The sequence below is a fragment of the Ambystoma mexicanum genome, chromosome 3q (genome assembly GCF_040938575.1).
Source record: "Ambystoma mexicanum isolate Mex_15411 chromosome 3q, UKY_AmexF1_1, whole genome shotgun sequence".
Classification (NCBI taxonomy): Eukaryota; Metazoa; Chordata; class Amphibia; order Caudata; family Ambystomatidae; genus Ambystoma; species Ambystoma mexicanum.
In genome coordinates this window covers 876013280-876035339 of record NC_090926.1, presented here as the reverse complement: position 1 = coordinate 876035339, position 22060 = coordinate 876013280, and the positions used below count along the sequence as shown (strand labels likewise).

Genomic DNA, 22060 nt, shown 5'->3' with positions numbered 1-22060 from the left:
AAATCAGTATTTGGATCCGGGCTGTGATTTTAAGCACTTGTCTACATATCTTCCCAGTGATGGGTCACACATTTATTAAGGCTGGGTTTATAAAACCGAAATCATTCGTTTTTCTATCACTGCCTTGAAAATTGCATAAAGTACAAATAAATACACAAATCGCATAAGAAACCAACCCGAACTATTCATTGTTATAGAAATAGATGAAGCAAAGACATGTATAGCTTTATTTTCGCCACCCTGAATGCACGATTGCAGTAGCATCCTACAAAGCAATGTGGACCTAAAAACAACCTAATACAATATAATTTGGCTTTAAAAAACGTATTCACAGTGAAAGAGAATTCAATATGAGGTGATCTGCTTGAGCTATATTTTTATACAGCATGCAGCGTTCTACTTCCCTCCTATTTATTATCATACACCAATAGCACCATACAAGGGGCAACAGTCCTTACCCAGGCGCCCATGTGTCTCTAATCGGTTATTGAGTTGAGGTTGACACAAAGTTGAACCTGGGAGGTGCTGGGAGAGCAGTGGGAAAGGTGCTGTGTTTTCCTGTGCTTTTAACTGTCGCACAGTGTGCTCTGGGAAGACATTGGACAGCTGATCCTGCTTCAGAGTGGAAAAGTCAGGCCTTATACCTGTCCGAGTTGGCTCTGTGCGAGACACTGGACACGGTTTATGAAATGGGGACAGTCCCGCAAAACCTTGGATGGATGGATAATAGCACTACAAACATTCAGCCCTGTTCCCCGACTTTGGGTTCAGCTGGGCTTTTTCAGCTGCCATAACAGAGAACTCGCAAAAAGGGGATATTCATCATACATGTGCATCTTGTCCCATTTCAATACAACCTTATCTAAGCGGCGGCATTTTAATTGTTTCCCTGTTCGTTTATCTATTGCAGCTGTGTCTGCATTATAGGTAGGCAGCTAGGGCAAGAACCTGCTTCTCCAGCATGGGGTCTGGCATGGATTCACATGCTCATGAATATTCCCCGTCGTCAGGCTGGGAATCCTCGGTAAAGAAAAAACCAGTATCAGTTTCGTTTCTGATCTGTCTTTCGTAGTAATAACCAATCACTGGTCTCTGCGTCATACTGACCACAGCCAATGACTGCCCTCTACCTAAGCACCGCCTCTGGCAGCCATCTTCAGATTTTTACCGCACGTTCATGTGTTGGGATCCTCGTGCTATTGCTCTCGAGCGTTAGTGCTATTTTTGCGCTTTTTTCACAAAAACTTCGATTCTTTCGGTCAAAGAGCCTCAAGCTCCACCGATCCTACATCCGATCAACGGGGACCCGTGTCGGATTCATCTGTGCCCCTCAAGGGTGAAGATTTCGTCGAGCTACACTTCGGAGGAATCCAGAAGCTTCTCAGGCCCGGTCTCGGAGATGGCCCAGGAGAAGGGAAGCTCGACGCCCGGAAAGCTGTTCAGGGTCTGCCCTGGATGCCAGCTGCAGAACGTCTTCAAGGAGGACGAACACTCTTTCTGCCTTTACTGCCTTCATGAGGACAAGACGCACGTGGAGAAGGACTGTGCGTTTTGCGGCAACATGTCGGAACGGACCATGAAGGACCGCCATCAACGTCTCGCCAACTGGCTGGAGGGTAAGAGCCCGTCTGGCGAGAAGAAGAAGAAATCTGAGCGGTCTTCTAAGACCTTTGAGGGCGCCCCGGCGACGGGGGCCCAACATAAGGCCAAGCACCGCGAGTCCGCTGGCACCGGGAGCGCCGAACGGTCGGGCTCTATGGGCGCCAGGCAGGGCGCACCCTCCCCGGCACCATCAACCACGAGCCAACGCTCTGGGTCGGGTAAGAGGAAGGCCGAGCACCCGGCGAAGCTCCTGGAGAGGCCCCGGTCGAGCTCTAAGGCAGAGGAGGAGCGTGGCAGTGCCCCCTCCCTCAAGGATAAGGCGGTGAGCGCACCTAAGGTGGTGAAGGCCTTGATCCATCCGACCAAGCCCTCTATCGAAACGGTCGCGGCGGCCCTGGCTCAGCCTGTGGTGGCTGCACCAGTGGTGGCGACCTCAGGGCCCAGAATCTCCCTGCCTCCTCGGAGGGAGTCTTCCTTTGTGCCCATCGATAGGACCCCCGTGAAACCCTCCGTGGGGAAGAAGAAGGGGGGGCAGGGCGTCGGAGATTCGGCCTCAACCTCAGAAGAGGAGCTGATCGAGGTCTTAAGCCACGGCCTAGGCGTGGAAGAAGGCCAGCCCGTCGGAATGGACCCCGACGCAGGTGACGACGACGACATCGTCGAGGATACCGACGGGGCCCCTGCTCGCCCGTCGGATTCCCCTCTGCCAGCGCCGCAAGACAACTCGGCGGCCATTTTGTTGGCCATACAGTCCTTATGCTCCGAGATAAGGACGAGGCTACCGTTACCGACGGAGGAACCTCTCCCGTCGGGGGATCCAGAACCGGGACCTTCTGGTGTTCCCCCTACCAAGAAAAGAAGGATCGATCCACCACCTCCTTTTCAACCGTCGCGCCCCTTCCAGCCCTCCTCCCCGTCCACCCGAGGGGATGATACGGGGACTGACACGGCAGCGACAGGTACGGACGACGAGGCATACGACGAGGATTTTCCGTCGTCGCCTCCCACCAGGGCTTCTCCGCCCGACGAGATCGGATCTTTCCACTCCATGATCTCCAGGGCTTCCGAGCTTTTCCAACTCTGCCCTGAGGAGAAGAAAAAGGAAGGCTTCCTTTATCAGCGGCGCGAGGCCAAGAGGAAGACGGTCCTCTCAGTGCCTCTGTTGGACGACATTTGGGATGAGGGCCTTTCCCTCCTCAAGAACCCTTCCACGACGCCAGCTAGAAGAGACCGGTACGAGAAAAAGTACCGGGTCCCGGACACGGCCCCCCTGTGCCTCCGGGCGCAGCCTACCCCGGACTCCGTCGTCTCCGCGGCAGCCAGGAAGAAAGCGGGGGGGGGGTGCGGCCTCCACATCGACTTCCCCGCCGGACGGCGAGGGAAAGAAATTGGATGCTATGGGACGTAGAGTCATCTCGTCGGCAGCGACGACGATTAAAGCGGCCAACGCCTTGGCTATCGTGGCCCGCTATGACAGGGAGCTCTGGTACAAGATAGCTCCCCTGCTGGATTTTCTGCCGGACGACAAGAGGGCGGAGGCCCTTGAGATCCTGCAGGAAGGTGAGGTGGCCTCGGACCACGCCATCACCGTGGCGACGGACATCGCCGACACCGGGTTCCGCCAGCTGGGCAACGGCGTTTGCCTTCGACGTCGTGGATGGCTCAAAGCTACGGATTTCCGGCAGGACGTCCAGACCAGAGTCCTGGACATGCCCTTCGACGGGAACAACCTGTTTGGGAAGACAGTGGACGATTCCCTTCAGGCCATCAAGGCGGATACTGAGACGGCCCGGGCCCTTGGAGTCCTGCAACGACGGACGCCCTTTCGGAGCGGCGGAGGCAAGGGCGCCTCCAAAGGTTCCGGCGGCGGTTTCGCTTCCTACCGTCAAGCGGCCCGCTCGTCGTCGCAAGAGGCCTACAGAGGACGAGGCAAGTCTAGCGGACCCCGCCGTCGTCGCCAAGGAGGTCAAGGCGGCAAGGCCGCGCCCAAGCAGGATTGAACCGGCCGTGGGGTTGGGCCCCCACCGAAGCACCCCGGTGGGAGGCCGGCTGGCGGGCTTCGTCAGCGTGTGGGAGTCCATCTCCACCGACCGTTGGGTGCTGGACGCCCTGGCCCGGGGCCACGCGCTCGAGTTTCAAAGAAGGTGCCCGCGCGTCCCCCCCGTGGCCAGGAAAGAACTTCACGTCCCTCAACTTCTCCTGGAGGTAAAGGCGATGCTCAGAAAGGGCGCCATCGAACTCGTCCCAAAGAGGCTTCGGGGCTCCGGAGTCTACTCGAGATACTTCCTCGTGAAGAAGAAGACGGGAGGATGGCGCCCCATCCTGGACCTGCGACGTCTGAACAAGTTCATCAAGGCGCAGAAGTTCCGGATGGTCACCCTCCAGCACGTCCTGGGTCAGCTGGAGGAAGGAGACTTCCTATCGTCGTTGGATTTGGAGGATGCCTACTTCCACATTCCCATCCTAAAGGGGCACCGCAAATTCCTCAGATTCGTGGTCCAAGGGCGTCATTACCAGTTCAAAGCCCTTCCCTTCGGACTACGGTCGGCACCCAGGGTATTCACCAAGTGCCTCTCACCGGTGGCGGCGCAGCTGCGCCGCGAGGGGATTCACGTCTACCCCTACCTGGACGACTGGCTCATCCGCGCCAAGACGAGGGAGCTCGCCGTGGTCCACACGGCAAGGACCGTCCAACTCCTCACGGACCTGGGATTCTCCGTGAACGACGCCAAATCCCACCTGGTGCCCGCGCAAGTCGCACTGTTTCTGGGAGCCAGGCTCAACACAGTGTCCCTTCTGGCCTCCCCGTCGGAGGAGAGGACCAGGACCATCTTGGGCAAGGTGCAACGGATGTTGGTGGCCGACGCGGCCAAAGTGAGGTCCATCAAGTCCCTCCTCGGGATGATGTCTTCCTGCATCTACCTCATTCCCATGTGCAGGCTCCGGATGCGCCCGTTGCAAGAATTCCTGGATGCGCGCTGGATCCAGACGACGGGCAGCTTCGAGGAAAGGATCAAGCTCGACGAGAGTTTCCGACGAGCGATACGGTGGTGGGGCACCCGCGCGCTTTTGACGGCGGGCATGGACTTCCAGACCCCAGCCCACCAGGAGACCGTGATCACGGATGCCTCCCTGGAAGGGTGGGGAGCGCACACCGAAAATCTGCACGCAAGGGGACTCTGGCTCCCGACGGAGAAGTCCCTGCATATCAACGTCCTGGAGCTCCGTGCAGTGTTTTGGGCCCTCAGGTCCTTCCTTCCGTCCCTCAAGGGCAAGGTGGTGAGGATCTTCACCGACAACACCACCACCATGTTTTACATCAGGAAACAGGGCGGAACCAGGTCCCCAGCGCTGTCCAAGGAGGCGCAGGACCTGTGGCATTGGGCCGTTGCCCAAGGGATTTTTCTGGTGCCGTTTCATCTGGCAGGGATAAAAAACACCATCGCCGACTCACTCAGCAGGGAGCTGCGCTCGTGCCACGAGTGGGAACTACGGCAGGATCTGGTGGATCGCCTCTTCCGACGGTGGGGCACACCCCAGATCGACCTGTTCGCGACGGCGACGAACACCAAGTGCCGGAGGTTCGCCAGCAGGTTTCCCCAGACGAGGAGCATGGGCGATGCTTTCTCGTTCTCCTGGGAGGGCCTGTTCCTCTACGCGTTCCCTCCCTTGCCTCTGCTAATCCGGCTCGTCAACCAGCTCAAGAGGTCACGGTGCAGGATGATCCTCGTCGCACCTGCGTGGCCGAGGCAGATATGGTTCCCGGACCTTCTGGACTTGTCAGCGTCCCCGCCGATCAAGCTGCCGGCGGACGCGGATCTACTCTCCAGGGAAGGAGGCGCCATCCTCCACCACGACCCGAAGTCGCTGAACTTGCAGGCCTGGCTCCTGCAGCGCTAGAGTTTGGAGGATACGACATACCGGCCGATTGCAGAGAGGTTCTTGCAAAGGCCAGGGCGTCCTCGACTCTTAAATGCTACGGACACAAATGGAAGAGGTTCTCTGTCTGGTGCCACGCACAGAAGATTAACCCTCTACGGATTACGGCCCCCCAAGTACTGCCGTACCTGCTGACGCTGGCCAAAGCTGGTCTGGCACACGCGTCCATCAAGATTCATCTTGCTGCGATCTCCCGATACACCAGAACCACGGTGCAGACGTCCTTGTGGTCTCATCGTCTGGTGAAAGAGTTCATGAAGGGACTGTTCAGATCGTTCCCGCCGGTGAAGGCTCCGGCCCCGGCGTGGGAGCTCAACGTGGTGCTGACCAAGCTCATGGGACCTCCGTTCGAGCCTCTGCACTCGGCCCCGTTGAAGTTTCTATCGTGGAAAACAGCTTTTCTTGTGGCCATCACCTCCGCACGACGAGTGGGAGAGATCCAGGCCCTTTCCTGCAAGGCCCCGTACTTGACTTTCCACGACACGAGGGTAGTGCTCAGGACGCACCCCTCCTTCATGCCCAAGGTACCGTCGGACTTCCATCTCAACGAACCCTTGGTGTTACCTGTGTTCTTCCCGTCGCCTTCGTCGCCGGCTGAGAGGACTTTGCACTCGCTGGATGTAGCTAGAGCGCTGAAGTTCTACGTGGACCGCACGAAGGGTTTTCGGAAGACGTCACAACTCTTTGTGAACTTTGGACCTGTCAATCAGGGGAAGGCTCTCTCGAAGGCTTCCATTTCCAGATGGCTCTCCGGCTGTATCATGTACTGTCATCGGTTGGCAAACCGACCGCTGCCTGGCCGTCCGAGAGCCCATTCCACCAGAGCGATCGCAGCTACCACAGCGTTCCTTTCTGGTGTGCCCCTGCTGGACATATGCAGGGCTGCTACGTGGAGGTCGACGCACACCTTCACAAAGTTCTACTGCGTCGATCGGGATTCCAGGGAGGAGTCCAGGGTCGGCCAAGCAGTGCTGCGCAACCTGTTCGCCTGAGGTGAGCCTGGTGAGGAGGTAAGATGCTTAATGTTGAGTTTGATGTAATGCTTAATATTGAGCCTTTGCCACCTCCCGTGGTTGTGCATGTGTGTACTGCTATGTATTCTTTATTCATGAGCATGTGAATCCATGCCAGACCCCATGCTGGAGAAGGAACAAGTTACTTACCTGTAACTGTTGTTCTCCAGCATGGGTCTGGCATGGATTCACATGCGAACCCTCCCGCCTACCCCTCTGCGGCTCTTCACTTGGTCATACTGCCACTTCACGTGCTTCCAAATCTGAAGATGGCTGCCAGAGGCGGTGCTTAGGTAGAGGGCAGTCATTGGCTGTGGTCAGTATGACGCAGAGACCAGTGATTGGTTATTACTACGAAAGACAGATCAGAAACGAAACTGATACTGGTTTTTTCTTTACCGAGGATTCCCAGCCTGACGACGGGGAATATTCATGAGCATGTGAATCCATGCCAGACCCATGCTGGAGAACAACAGTTACAGGTAAGTAACTTGTTACTCACCTCGCATAACAAATATGCTCCCCTTTCTCCTTTCCCTCCTGCTTCCCTTTCCTCCCATACAGCATTCTTTTTGCCACCCTTTTTTTTTTTTTTTTCCTTACCAGCAATCTCCCCTCTACTATCGTACTCTTTCCTGCTATTTTTGAACATCATCCACTTTTCATGCTTCGTTCCTTTAATCCCTGGGCCTTTTTCTTTCTCCATTTCTGCCAAAGGTTGTTAGTTATAAAGACCCTGCTCTCCCTCATTTTGCTGCTATTTGGACACTCCCCTGCCTTTGTTCACTCGATTGTTCCCTCCCTCGTTTACCCATGTCACACACCACCTGCCTTCACATTGCTCCACCTCCACTCCCCACTCGCTTGCCTGCCTTCTCTCTCTTTCTCCTGCCTTCCCTTTGAATTTCTCCCGGTCTCTTTAGACCTCCATTATTCCCCATTCCCCTTACACTCCTGAACCCCCCCCTGCTGTGTTTCCCCTCCCTTTAATCCTCTTCACCCTGAATTTCCCCTCACTCTTGTGCCTTACTAATTATTGCCCCATTCTCCTGCCCTTGTTCATTCTCTGCACCCATTCACCCTTTTACCCTCACCTGGCTCCCTTTGATTACATAATCACCTGCCTTCCCCCACTCTTTCACGCTTCTGCCCTCCTTCATTCTCCACTCCCCTGTCCCATCAGTGTTGATGTTACCTGCCCCTTTTCTACTTTTCTCCCTCCCTATCCTGCTCTTATTACCTCTTCAATCAAGAAAGAAATCAGCAGCGCCCATTAAATGCTGTCCTGTTAGGATTACATGGTCAGTGGTGACTCCACCATCAGAGCTTTAGAATACACCAGGCAGATGGTAAACAAGCTATAGTGATTTGATCAGTATGCAACCTTTCGGTGAGTGTGTTGGCTATGACATTTTGACAAAAGAAACACAATAACATGGGCTTTCAGACCTTGCATGAGTGCCTTTTCCCCCTTTAATGGGATAAAGCTTTATCAAAACAAACTTTTGACTGATCGCAGCGAGGGGTCATGATGCCCATGCCATGTGGTTCCAAAATAATGCAGGTTGAGGATGATTTTTTCAAAGCGATGACCTGTGACTGAGCAGCAAGCTCATTGCTCAAAATGTGCATTTTAACACTTCCACTAGTCACTCTTTCATTCAAGGCGATCAACGAGTGAGCGCCATGAAAGACCAAATCTGCAGCCGCCTTAGGTTCCTGGAGGATCAGCTAAAAATGTGCAGAGACAAGTTTAAAAATGCTGACAATTTATGACCTTTAAGAAAATATTTAAGATTAGTTAACTCCACCTGCTACACCGCGATAATCATGATATACTGTAATTTGGCAAGAAGGTTATCATACCGCCATAAAACCAATACCGTGACTCTCATACTACCAAATACACCTGCTTCCGCTGGTCCAAAATACTACTGGCTATCTCATTGCTGGCATCCACAAACGCCCAATTGCTTCAAACTCCTATGCAAGACCTGGAATTCATACCCAACCCCCTCCCCCTGCTTTCCACGACAAGCAAGCAGTATTGTTGAGCTCCTTTACTCTGCGGCAAGGGCTTACTAGTACTTTTACGTTAGCAAGAGCTACTTAATGGCCAATAGGTGGGAGCTACTATAGCGGTGATGATGTGTATGAGAATTTGTGCCAAGATTTCGGCGATTTATTTGCTCTTTACATAAAAAATGAATAACATTTACCATAATATATTAATAACTTCAAAAACATTTATTTCATTTCTTTTATTAGCAGATGTCTTAAAAAATGTTAAGAGAATATAGGATACTAATTGAGACATTCAATGTGAAGGCTGACATTGCATGCTATCCACTAGTGGCAAGCATTCTGGTGTGTAGCTTGATACGGCAGCAGCACCCGGATGCTGTTAGAAGAGAAACAACTTTTTAATTTCGCAACGTTCTTATCTGAAAAAGGCAGATTTGCAGAGATGGGCAATCGCACTGCCTGATAGTGCAGCTACCCTCCTTGCCATAGTGTTTGCATCTAACTGCACAACTGACATGGCAGACATACATTCAGGACAGTTTTTTGAAATCTCTTACAACAGACTTGGCCATGGGAGTCACGGTACCCCTCACAATTGCACCATCTGTAAAAGTTCATTTGTTTTTCATCAAAAAATTAGCAACTTTGAAGGACGCCTTTGTGGCAGCATTTAGTTACCTACTTCTTAGGATCGCAAGATAGCTTCCTTTTGGGAACATTTTCATAATTTGTGTATTGTGGAAAATCAGAAGACGGGCGCAGACACTCATAGCACATGTTTCATGTGGTTTTATTAAAGGAAAAAATAATAAGGCCTAATTTTCCCTATCACTATGGGTGATCCCTACCTATGTTACTACCTAAGGTGCTTGTCAGTCATTTGTCCAATGTCCAAACTAACCTAACTGACCGTACCATTATGATGACTAATGTAGGTCAGGAGAATGTCTCCCTTCTCCGGAGGGTACATCTGGTCTTAGGATGCCTTATCAATCTTCAAATAGTCTCTTGTTATTGCTTGTATCAGATTCTGTAACTGTCAAGGTGGCTGTTAGCTTTTCTCTCCTCCTTGTATATACCCTTAGTGGCTTTTATAGGATCTGTATCCTGGTTACTAATATTATTGGTTTGGAAGGTCTGGACAATTATGGTTCACCTTGTTCTGGTCCATTTGATTTTGTATAATGCTAACCGGGACAGTTCCTCTGAACTATGGCTCGTAATATTCTCTTTCTCTTAGGTTATTCTCTTCTTGTACAGAATATCAGGGTACTTTCCTGGCCAGTCAGATAGCACAGTGAACTAAGCGCCCGCCCCTGATATGGTTCGAATCCGGGCTGGGTCAATTCAGCCTTTCATGCTTCTGAGGTTGATAAATTGAGTACAACTCTGGGATAATGTCTTCTGTTATTGTTATTTCAGCGCTTTGAGACCTATGGGTGTGCTGTGCTGTATAAGAAATACTTTATTATTCTTAATATTATTTCCCCTTTTCCTAGGGTATTGTTATGCTCTGTTATATTCTTTCACAATCAAGATTTCCAATAGTTTTCTCTTACATCATGACAGTTTAAGTTCATCAGTTTCATGTTGAACCTTTCCTCTTGACTTGTACTGGGACGCGTTTCTTGCATTGTAAAATGATTCTCTCTGGGCCTCACGTTATTCCCATTACCTTCAACTGTGAAGGAGAACGTATTCGAAATTCTAGCTTCTCAGGGAGCCTGCCTCTTGTTCTGTATGGCTGTTGGATTGCTTTCACCGGCGTTTCCTTCCTCTGGTTTTCTCATCTCCTCGCAGTGTCCCTGTATTCTGCCGAGTGACTGGACACCTTGAGGCTTTGTGCTTGTGGTGGTATCTGCGATAGTTCGTGGGCCGGCTGCACACCACAGATCCTTTGTGGTCGCGTCACCACTTCTCTCGGGCCTCCTGCCCATTTGGCTTCCCACGTTGGGTATTTGTTGTAACGCTGGCATCTCCTGTTCAGTACAGTGCAAGCTTGAAACTCGCAGACTTCACAACAAACTCCTATTCCGCATGCTTCCGGTTTTATGCAGCTGGGACTGTCCCTTGCCTGTGTATGCGTATCTCTCTATCTCTCTCGTCGAGTACTTGCTATTCAACGTACTCGTCCTTGTGGATTGGATACTTCCATTTAAAGGACATGTTCTCTTTCTGGGTGATGACATCTATCAAGTTTTTCTTCATCCCAGTCTTGTTGTTTAACAGTCTCTGGTATTTTAGAGCATCACATGTAGGCCACGGTGTGCACATCTTTAGGGAGTTCCTCACAGGAACTGGAGTCCTTGGCCCTTCCTATGGCTCTCCTCGATGTTCTCTCCCTGGATTCACCACCCTGTTTAGTACAGTGCTCTGTTACTTGGGAACTAGGTTTCAGCTCTATTAATCCTATGAATATCAAACCTACATACAAACCACTACTAACTTTTCTCACGGAATTACTTAATTCGCACTGTTTGGTAAAACGTAGACAAAATATACAACTCTCAAATCATGTTTTTTAAAGTCCTGGTGTTGATAGCACATGTCATTTTACATTCCTGCTTAGAAATGTAAGTGGACAAGCACCAGAATGCAATGCAGCTAGTAGTTTTTCACATTTGGCTTAAATGTGAAATTGCCACTAGCGCTTTAATTCTTGTATTGGGAAATACATAGAGCTAGACCCCTCCTTATCTCAGTAAATTCAATCTTAACCGTTTATACAATTGGTGTACTACTGCTTTAAATGGAGTACTCTGTATCTTCAAAGAAAATAATTCAAATAAAGTTTAACCATAAACGGCAACATGTACCACTCGATGCACCTTTTTTCTTGCAAGCTGGGACTCGCACAGCGTGTTTTTCTGAATTTGTTTTCTATTTCTCTCTTGGTGTTTATATATGCCTGGAACATATAATGAAGAAATCTAGCTGTGCATAGAGGACGTACCCAGGGCGTTTCAGGTAGGGTGCAGGACTAACAAAGGTAGTTGGAATGTGTAGTGGGAAGCAGGGGAGGAACAGGAGCTCCATAGCGGGAGAATCAGGAATGAGATCAGCGATTGGTGAGATGTTCTTTGAATATTAGTCCTTCTGAAGTGTAGAATGGAGGGGGCAGTCTTGCCTGCATTGGTAATCTGTTCCAGAGGCACTATTGCTAGCAGGAAGGGCATGTTACTGTTTTTATCTCCTCCTATAGGTTTTTCTAGTCTAGTGGTGATGTGGCTTGGTTGTGCGATGACCCCCTGGTAATGGTGGGTTTCTCAGCCAAACTTTGTTGGGTTTAAAATGTGACTGCTTTGTAGGTAATTCAGGCTGTCTTAAACATGATGCAAGCTTGAAGGGGTAGCCAGCGCATCTCCATGAGGATGGCGGTGTGATGTGTTAAAATGTTTGTAGTCCTGTGAAGGATTGTGCTGAAACATTGCTGGACTGCCTTCAGTGGGACCAAGGTGGCATCTGGAACTCCTTAAGTAGGGCTTTGCCTCTTTACAGGTGGGAGAGGACTAGTGCGTAGATGACTGTTGACAAACTCTGGGTTTCTAATCCGAGCTGTTTGAAAATTCCAGACCCAATGACGCATCAATGGAAGAGTTCTGTGTTGCTCTTTCGAAATACAGACCCCTTGAGCACATTTCGATTTTCAAACAAGAAACCCATCTAGCAATTGCCTTTTGATTTATTTGGTTAGTTTACTTCTCTCACACGAACGTCTGCTCTTAGTAACTGCTTGTGGAGAGTTTCAATATGGTTACACATTGCCTGATCTGTTCATTGGGATTCTGGAAGTCATTTGGGAGGTGTATTGCTGTAGTGTCTCGTGTCTGCATTATTCCTGCATGTCACGAGAAGCTACACAGAGAATGGAAGCAGGACTGTCAAGGGAATGGAGCCGGCATCCGCGAGTGATAAGAATGATCTTGCGGGTAGAACGTGAGGAAATGACAGTTGGAGAGGACCGAGAGGAAGAAGCAATGAAGATATTCATGTCCCCTTTCCTCTTCATTTCTTAATACATTATATCTTAAATATTTTAAAGATACACAAAACAATATAATACTTATCTCTCTGCCCTGTGTCCGCCCCTACTTCACTGGCAATGAGGATTACTCCCATTGTCCGGCCGTTGAGAAGGATCTCTGGCCGGTGAACAGGTAGGAGCGGCTGCCCCTCTTCACAGCCCATGCGTGTCCATTAGAGGCACATCCAGCCTCTGAGCCATGTTTATTGTGCCAGTCCGTTGTTATCCTGCTACGCGCTGCAAACGCCAACCTCCGTACAGCAGTCCCACGTTATAAATGAAATGCGCAGACGGGCTACGAGTCAGCTGATTCAAAGCTGAAGAGTTGCGCATGCGCCCCGTGCTCCGCACACTTTAAAAAAAAAAGAGAAGTCCAACTCAGACGGGCTACGCCCAGTTAAAACAACACTGCGGAGAGCGGCACATGCATCCTGAGTTCTGCTCTGAGAGTTATCTAACACACAGAACAATATTTGAAGACACCGCGTGTGCACTCCATAGCCCGCTCAGCAGTTTGTCTTGTTTAACCTGGTCAAAAATAAATAAATAAATAATAAAAGTGGAAAGTAAAGAGAGCACCTCTGGTACTGGTAATCCCAACCTCATTCTCCTCTCAGTACATTCAGTACAATAACTTACTGAAGGAGAAAAAGGATAGAGGCAACAAATAAGGAGGATTATATTCACCACCGATCACCAGTGTTCCATCCATTCAGTTTTCTATTTAACTGAACTATAACCTGGAGTTCAAGAGAGAGAAGCAAAACATTCAATTACAGCAATAACCAGCTAGATAGAGAACATGGCAATACATGGAGTTCCTGCTCCTCAAATGTTTTTATCAGAGGTGGGAGAACCTTCACTTCCCTGGAAAAGATGGCTTGAATCTTTTGAGCATTATGCACATGTAGTCTGTGGGACCAATTATAGTGCTTTGAGGAAGAAATCCTTACTGTTATATTGCCTAGGACAGGCGGGACAAGAAGAATATGAAGATCTAACAGATCTAACAGAGGAAGAAGGTGGGGACATGAATATGAAAAAGCAATGAAAAAACTGAACATACACTATGAGAAGAAAGTTAGTACTGTGCTAGAAAGATACAAATTTGGCAAGAGAATTCAAGAACAAGGGGAGACTGTAGAACAATATTTGACCAACAATTGGAAGAAAGGATTAGAGACCAGTTTATGTTAGAATGTAGAAGTAGTAAAGTTAGAGAGAAATTATGGCCAGAGGATGACCCTTCGCTGTATGTAGTGTTTGGCCAGAGGATGACCCATCACTGGATGTAGTGTTAAGACTAGCCAAAGAAGTAAAACACACAGACATATGTGTGCAGACCTTGGAGAATCGGATGAAAGAAGTATCTATTAAATCAGCAGTCAGTACTGTGCAATCTGATCAAGACAAATTCATAGGAGCAGTAAGGGGCACCAACAAGAAAATGTCAACAAGAACAGGTACAAGTCACCAGAGGGATGCAAAAATGAGAACAGATGAGAAACAGGAGTCCGATAAGAGGACAACTCGGTTTGAATCATACAGAATGGCCACACCTGAGTTTGAACATCAATACAGAGGACGGAATACCCAGAGAGGAAGAGGACGGGCTAGACTGAGGACGTGTTACAGGTGTGGCAGCCCTTCACATTGGGCGAGCAGTAAAGAATGTCCTGCCCTGAGTAATCTGTAGGAGGTGCAGTGGAAGGGGACACTTAGTTAAATGCTGTAGAAGTAGTCGACGAGATGATCCTAATCTGAATTGGATTGGTGACGATGGAGAAGAATGTGCGTCTATGGTGTCTGATGAGGATGTACAAATTGATAGTCCAAGAACAATATCTGTGAATGGACATTCCATTGTTATGATGGTAGACTCTGGTGCTAGGTATACACTGATTCCAGAAGATGTATGGAAGAGTTGTGGACCAGAATACCTACATGAGGTTGATGTCAGACCAAAAGCCTATCCAGGAGGCAAGATTGAGCTTCTGGGTTGGTTTTGTGCCACTATTAAGTTTAAAGACAGGGAAGCTGTTGGTCGTATCTATGCATCAAAGAATGGGCAAACCTCATTACTCAGTTGGACTCATCAGAAATTGAGGGTGCGTTTGGATCCCAATGCCAGTGATGCCGTATTTCTTGTTGAAGCAACAAAAATTGATCACATACAGAAGATCAGAGATTAAGTTTTTAAAGAAAACACCATAGGTTGTTTAAAAGGGTTTTCCATCGTATCCTGCTCAAATCAGGCTCTAGACCTGTTGCTCAAAAGTTGCGCAACATACCTTTAGCGCTCAGAAGTGAAGTCAAACGAGAATTAAATAAGTTGGAGGACCAAGGCATAATAGAGAGGATAGATGCAGCGGAATGGGTGTCACCCATGGTGGTCGTCAGAAAAAGCTCAGGGAAAGTGAGATTGTGCATAGATATGAGAATTAAATAAATGCATAATACCAGAGAGGCATCCTGTGCCTAATATTCAGGAATTCATATCGGCGTTGGGTGCAGCTAGAATATTTTCCACTCTGGATCTCACTGCTGCCTATCATCAGGTGAAATTACATGAAGGGTCCAAACATCTCACAGCATTTATAACACCTGAGTGTCTTTATCAATATAGAAGGATGCCATTTGGTTTGATTTCCACAGCATCTGTATTCCAGAAAGTCATGTACAGGATTCTGGAAGAAAATTACATCAAGCTGGAATGGTGCTCAGCAAAGAAAAATGAAAGGAAAGAGATTGAATACGTAGGACACATGATTTCTGACGAAGGGATCTCACCGAAAAAGGAATTGGCAGATTCAATCAAACTCATGATCATACCAACAAACAAGGAACAACTCGGGACATTCTTAGGTCTGGCTGAGTACTATGCTAAATTCATAAAAAATGTCTCAGTTCACACAGTTTATTTGAGAGCTCTTTTGAAAAGAAGCAAGAAATTTGCATGGGATGAAAGATGCGAAAATGAATTTGTTTATCAAGGAGGCACTTCTTGAAGCTCCAGCTCTGCAGAGCTATGTTAGGGGAAGGAAAACCATTATCACATCAGATGCCAGTGATCTAGGGCTGGGAGCGGCTCTGACTCAATATCACGATGGAAGGGAACGCGTGATAGCATTCGCTTCTAGGTTACTCAAGGGCTTGGAAAAGAACTATGCAACCATAGAGAAAGAAGCATTAGTGATAAAGTGGGCAACTGAGAAATTCAGGAGTTTTGTGTGGGGCGTAAAGTTCGAAATCCACACAGATCATAAGCCGCTGGTGGAAGTTTTCAGCACAAAGGGCTTGGACAAGATATCCATCAGGATCAGAAGATGGGTGTCTAGGCTTCAAGAGTTTGAGTTCAGTATCGTCTACATTCCTGGTACCGAGAATCATATGGCGGATTGTTTGACCCGTTTAACCAACTGCAGTGATGTTGATGATGGTTCAGAAGAACAGGAATCGATTTGTGAGATGTCCGATCAAACATTGTCCAGACAGGAATGGGAGGTACAAATGAGCAGAGATGCAGTGTTGAAAGAAGCAATGAAAAATGTAGAGGAAGCAAAGTGGAATAGAAGCAAAATGATAGAAGATGGAGTTGATAAATTCTGGAATGTCAGAGATGAACTGTATATACAAAGTGGGTATTTGATGAGAGGAGACAAGCTAGTTCCTCCACATGGTCTCGGAGAGAGGATAATTCAACTTGGCCATGAAGGCCATCAAGGCATTGTGAAGACTAAAAGAAGAATTCGAAACACCTACAGGTGGCCTGGGTGTGACCGACAAGTAGAAGAAAAGATTAGAACCTGTATCCTTTGCTCAAAAAGTGACAGTGTGTGTGGGAACGAGCTATCCAATGGTGTTGAGAGATATACCAGAAGCACCGTGGAAAAAAATTGCTATTGATGTGTTGGGTCCGATTTGGAGTGAAGGCTGTTCCACATTCTGTTTGGTGGTTATAGACATGTTAACAAGATGGGTAGAAGTAGCCTTCATGTCTCAAGTTGCCACACAGAAAGTAATTGATTTTCTTGAGGAGCTGTGTGGACGTGAGGGGTATCCAAAGGAAGTACTCACGAATAATGGGTCACAATTCAAGTCCAAGACCATGGAAAAGTATTTGAGTGATAATCAATTGTGCACAAAGTGTGTGCGATATATCATCCACAATCTAATAGGACTGTTGAGAGATAACATCGCATAATAAGAGATGCCTTTAAATGGGCCTGGGCCAATGGTAAAGAATGGAAAACAGTAGTGAAAGAAACTGTATTGGCTCATAGATTCACTCCACACAGCACCACAGGAGTTTCACCGTTTGGATTGAGCAGAGGGAGAAAAGCGAACACAAAATTATTCCCTGGGTGGATGAGTATGGTAGCTGGCAAGACTGTAGAATTAGATGGTGTGAGGAAGAATATAGTACAAATGCAAATGTCCAATAAAAGACAACATGACAACAAATGTTTTAGAAAAGGTAATGAACAGTATGTGGGATGTTTTGTTCGGGTTAAAGTTCCTTATCCTTTAAGAGAGAATGGTTGTCATTGGTCCGCACCAGTAGAAGTGGTACAAGTTTTCAGTCGTGCAATAAAAACCATAGACGGTAGATTATGGAACAAGGAGAGAGTGATGGTATTAGGAGGAATTCAATATAATAAATACTTATATCTCTGCCCTCTGTCCGCCCCTACTTCAATTGCCCAGTGGATGGTCCTTTACCATATTGGCCAGCCATTTGACAACAATGGGGGGTGGGCGACTTTAAACCAAGGCTTTGTTTCACTGAACAGGCTTTGTTCCATGATGGGAAGGGCCACATGAAGCAGACAGACCTCTAGAAAAGGCACTGGGTCTCTGCTTTAGCTGCGACATGAGCTTCCCTTGCACAAACCGCATCTCTGCCACGCTGTATACACGGACCATTGTTCATCGCTCCTCAAAGAAAGCTTTCTTTCGCTCCATTTGTGAAGAACTCCATATTTTTCTATTTATAAAGCAGAGAAATGAAGCAAGCATAGTCCAAGCTGGCAACGCAGTAATTGTTTTGCCACGTGCTTTGATCCTGGATCCAGTTAATGGACCCTGTCTTCTTAACACTTTGGCCTGTATGCATCCATTTATTTTATTTGTTTTATTTTGTAAACTTTGTTTTAACACTTGTTAGACAATAGGAAATTTATGGTATATGACTTTTACATGTGGTGGCACAATACAAGTTAGCGAAAATGCACAACAGTACAATATAACTCCCTTTCAATCCAAAACCATGGAGCACATATTTCTCAACCCTTCTAGAATCGAAGAAGCATGTGACAGACCATCCATGCATTCTGTGGCAGAAACACCTGATCTGGTTCCCAAATGTCGTTTGGCCTGCTCACCTCAGACACCATGGCAACACAAGCCCCCTCTCAGTCTTTGACCTAGGTTAAGTCTCCCAACCATTGCAAGTATGTTGCTGGATGTTTTGATTTCCAGTGCCTCGGAATGCACTTTATGCCACAATAAACAATCTGCGGTTGACTATTGAAACCTTTCCTATGTCCCTAAGGAGGTAGTTAATAGCAGCCATGACGGGGGAGAATTCCAATGATGCTGTGTAGAGTGTCTGCTACATTCTGCCAGAACCTCACAATCGGCAAGCATTTCCAAAACGTTGCATAAAATTGGCGGGTGCCAACTGTTAGAATGGTTTTCTAAACTCTGGCCTGGTGGACAGATGTTTACGAGGCCGTCCTTGTTGGTTAACAGGGATTGCTTCTGAGAGCTGAAGTAACACCAATCAAAGTGACGTGGAGCATGGTCAAGGCTTGGACTCAGTAGAGGTGAGTGTGGTCAGAGGTCCACTATGAATCCACACACTGAAACACCAAGAATTATACTTGGACAGTTATAGAATATACTATCATAGGCCCAAGAAGACACACGAAATATGAATAACTGCAGGTAAAGTATCACACAACACTAATTACTATAGAACACATGTACAATCACCTTAGTTGGTGCATATACATTATTTCACTATACCTGTTGAGGAAGATGGTAAGTAATTTAGTTAGCACCAACAGTTTTCAGAAATTACAATTCTCACTTTAAAATTTCAGATGAATGGAGCCTTAAGCCCAATGTTCAATGTGTGTAAAATCACACAGGAATGCGTAAAGTTCACAAAGTTCCAGTACTTTTCAGAGACTAGAAAATGTTAGAAGTGTTCTGAAGATTTAGGGAAGATTTCAAAAGTTAGGTAAGTGTCTATTATTGCTAATTAAACTGTTCCCAGCTTTTGGATGGCTTTAGACAGCAAGTGCTACCCGAGCCAAATAGTGTTAAACCCTGTCCCAAAGTTAGAAAGCCCTTTGGATGAAATAAGGCCACTGGTAAGTATCCTCACTACTCCCTGGCCTTACTTCAGTTTTGGCCCACACTTGGCTAGTATGGAAGTTGTACGTTTTCTTGCCTTTCTTTCGGTTCCCAGATGTCCTGACGCTGCGGGTGCTGAGACGGTCCAGCTGGTCACAGGAGCTGCAGCACGTCTCAGGACACTGGAATAGATGCAGCAAATTACTCTTCTGTTGCACAGCGATGAAGGGGATTCCGCTATCGCGGTCTGACGCAGCCCTCGATCTCGTAACCCGTGGTGCTGGGAAGACATTTGGCAGAGTGGTGTCTGGTTGGATACGCTGGCGATCCCAAAAGTCCCAGCAAGAAGTAATTAGTTTTCAAAAATTGATTAGCAGAATTTGATAAACATTTTTTTGATTAGCAAACAAACTTATTTGATTAGCAATTTTGCACTCCTATTTAATGTCACCAGAATGAGTTGTACCCCAAGACATAGAATTAGCAAGAATGCAGAAATTATTTCTATGTACCTCCCTGAAGTATGACATTAGTGCAATGTCTGTAAAATGTAAAGCTTCACTGCATGAATGGACAAAGAAATAAATGATAAAGAAAGCTCTAAAACATTTTTCAGTTCAAGGGTCTGCGTGGCTGGGTCATGCAGGCAGTGTTGTAGCACAGTGCTGTGTCCTTAATATTTTTAACAAGACATCAAGAAAGACTCAATAGTGTGTGCGTGTGCCATTTTTATTTTATTACATAAAGTTACATATAACTAGTGTTTGGCATAAACAGTCACAAGCAACTTTACTGCTTGGTTTAAAGTTGGGAAAACATTTTTAAAGGAATGTAGCGCTAAGAATCTGTGTCCTGGTTGGTGTGCATCTCTTCTTTTTGGGAGGGCTGGCCCTTAAGTCATTATTGGCAACACCAGGACGTCTTGGTTTCATGCTAAAAAATAAATAAACAGTCTTTTCGAATTTGAACTCTGCAGGAGAAGGGCCCTGCTTCTTAATACAAATTAGTGTTTCAACAGTCTCTTCTGACAGGGATGCCCCCCAGTCAGTTTTAACTTTGTTCATGCAGAAAAAGCAGCGTTTTACAACTGCATTGGATACAGGGAAAATCCTTGAGGTTTATGAGCTTCACAAGCAGGGCATATGAGGTGCCATAGAGGCTTGCCAGTTTCAAACAGATCTCTTTTGGTGGCAGTTTACGAAGGTCGTTATGAACAAATACCTTAAACTCTTGCCACTGACACAGAATTGTTCCAGGATTTACTACTGAAAAACGACAGTCAACAATTGAATCAGAAAAGTGTTCTGCCACTCACAATTTCATTATTTCCATATTTTTCCAACTCTTAACTCTGATGGCCATAATCTTGTGTCTAACACTTTTTCACATTTATAGATACTGTCCTGAGTAAAAGACAATCTATCTTCACAAGATTTGTCAATGTTTGTGACATGTTTTGTACACTGTTGCTTGAAATGTTTCTGAACTTGTGCACTCACATGTGTTAGTTGGACCCCACAATAGGAAACGGACTCGTAGGTTCCAGACAGTAATTTATTGGCCTCCTTCTGAAGTGCAAGAGAAAATCTAGCAACGGGTTGCAGCATCTGCTAAAAATAAAAGCAGATGGCATACCATCTGAAACCATGTTAAAAGCTGCAATACTCCCTTAATATTAATGTATTTCTTATAGTGCTGCACACTTAGGCTTCAGAGCGCTCAAATAACAGAAGGCATTATCCCACAGAGTGAACCTCAATTTATCGACCTCGGAAGGATGAAAGGCTTAGTTGACGCTGCTGGGATTCGAACCTGCTACAGCAGGTTGCACACATCAGGGGTGAACATTTAGCTTGCTGTTCTATCTGACCGGAGTGACTTGGCTTTTGCCTGGTCATGGCTTGGCTCAGCTGCCATACTTACTAAATGTACACAAACAACGGGGAAAGATTTATTCAGGGCCTGAGTAGCAAGTCATTTATGTAGCACCCAACTGGTCCCATGAGCTTTCCTTGGTTACTGAAAAGGCTGTTCCATGGCTAATCCCACAGCATGCAATTCATGCAACCTTTTGGGGCGTTTTGATACAAATAAAACAATTGCATTAACATATTGAACACATCACTAAAGTAAGTCTTATCCAATGCATCCTTCACTTCCAATTCAAAATGGTGAGGAAAAACATTGGACAGGCACCAGCCATTTAAGGTATTGCCTGTGCAGTGCAGCAAAACCTTGTTTCACACCCAAGTTAACAGCTGCCCGTCAGCCCCAAAACCCAGCTTTTTCTTTTGGGACTTCCAATAGGGGTTTTTTCAACCCCTCACTGCGACCATCACCAACTGATTTTATTTTGAGAAAAGAAACCTCCACTTCACCACTTTGTGGGTTTATAACGTACACCAACTCCTTTTCTATTACAGCACTATCTGTGCTACCATACATTTAAACAGAAAAAGCATTGTCAGTTTTGAAAATATTAAATAGTTCTTCCTCAAGGTTGCGTCCAATACAAATTGTAAACTCTCGTCCTGTTATAGTAATAGTGTACTTGGAGCCCAGGTCAACACCATGATGCTTCTCTTGTTCAGCCAACGCAGAAAGCATCTTGCCCGCAGCGAGTCAATGCTTATCCTCTGCTCTCCCTGTTTTCACAAATAAAAATCATAAAATCAATGACTGTCAAAAGTAGCTTGCAATTGCTCGAACTAAGCACAGCACTAAGACAAATCTTCACTAACTTACCAATTGGAGTGTGGCGATAAAGGTCAACAGCTCTGCATTGTTTTCTGAATTGCTTGAATTATTCGGCTTTTCGGTGTTGCTCTGTTTCCAGGTGCTTTCAGATTGTCAACTTTCAGCTGGGATCCACTCATCCCAGAAATCAATGAGGTTCTGAAATTCCTCATAGAACGCAAATTTGCTTGAAACTCTGCACAAAGTGTACATCTTGCACACACAGGGTCTTCCTCTTCATAAATGTCTAGCCAGGTTTTGCCTGGGTCGTATTTTCTCTGCCACCCCTGAGCTGTGGCCAATTTCACAGTATGTGGTTTCGAGGTGGCTCAAGATGAAGACCACAGCTACAAGGAGT

The 22060-nt window shown here is 47.0% G+C and overlaps 1 protein-coding gene across 1 annotated transcript in view; it reads left to right on the top strand.

The window, feature by feature from the left end:
* Positions 1 to 22060, top strand: part of ERN1 (endoplasmic reticulum to nucleus signaling 1) — a 749808-nt gene that overhangs the window by 92128 nt on the left and 635620 nt on the right. The window lies entirely within an intron of this gene.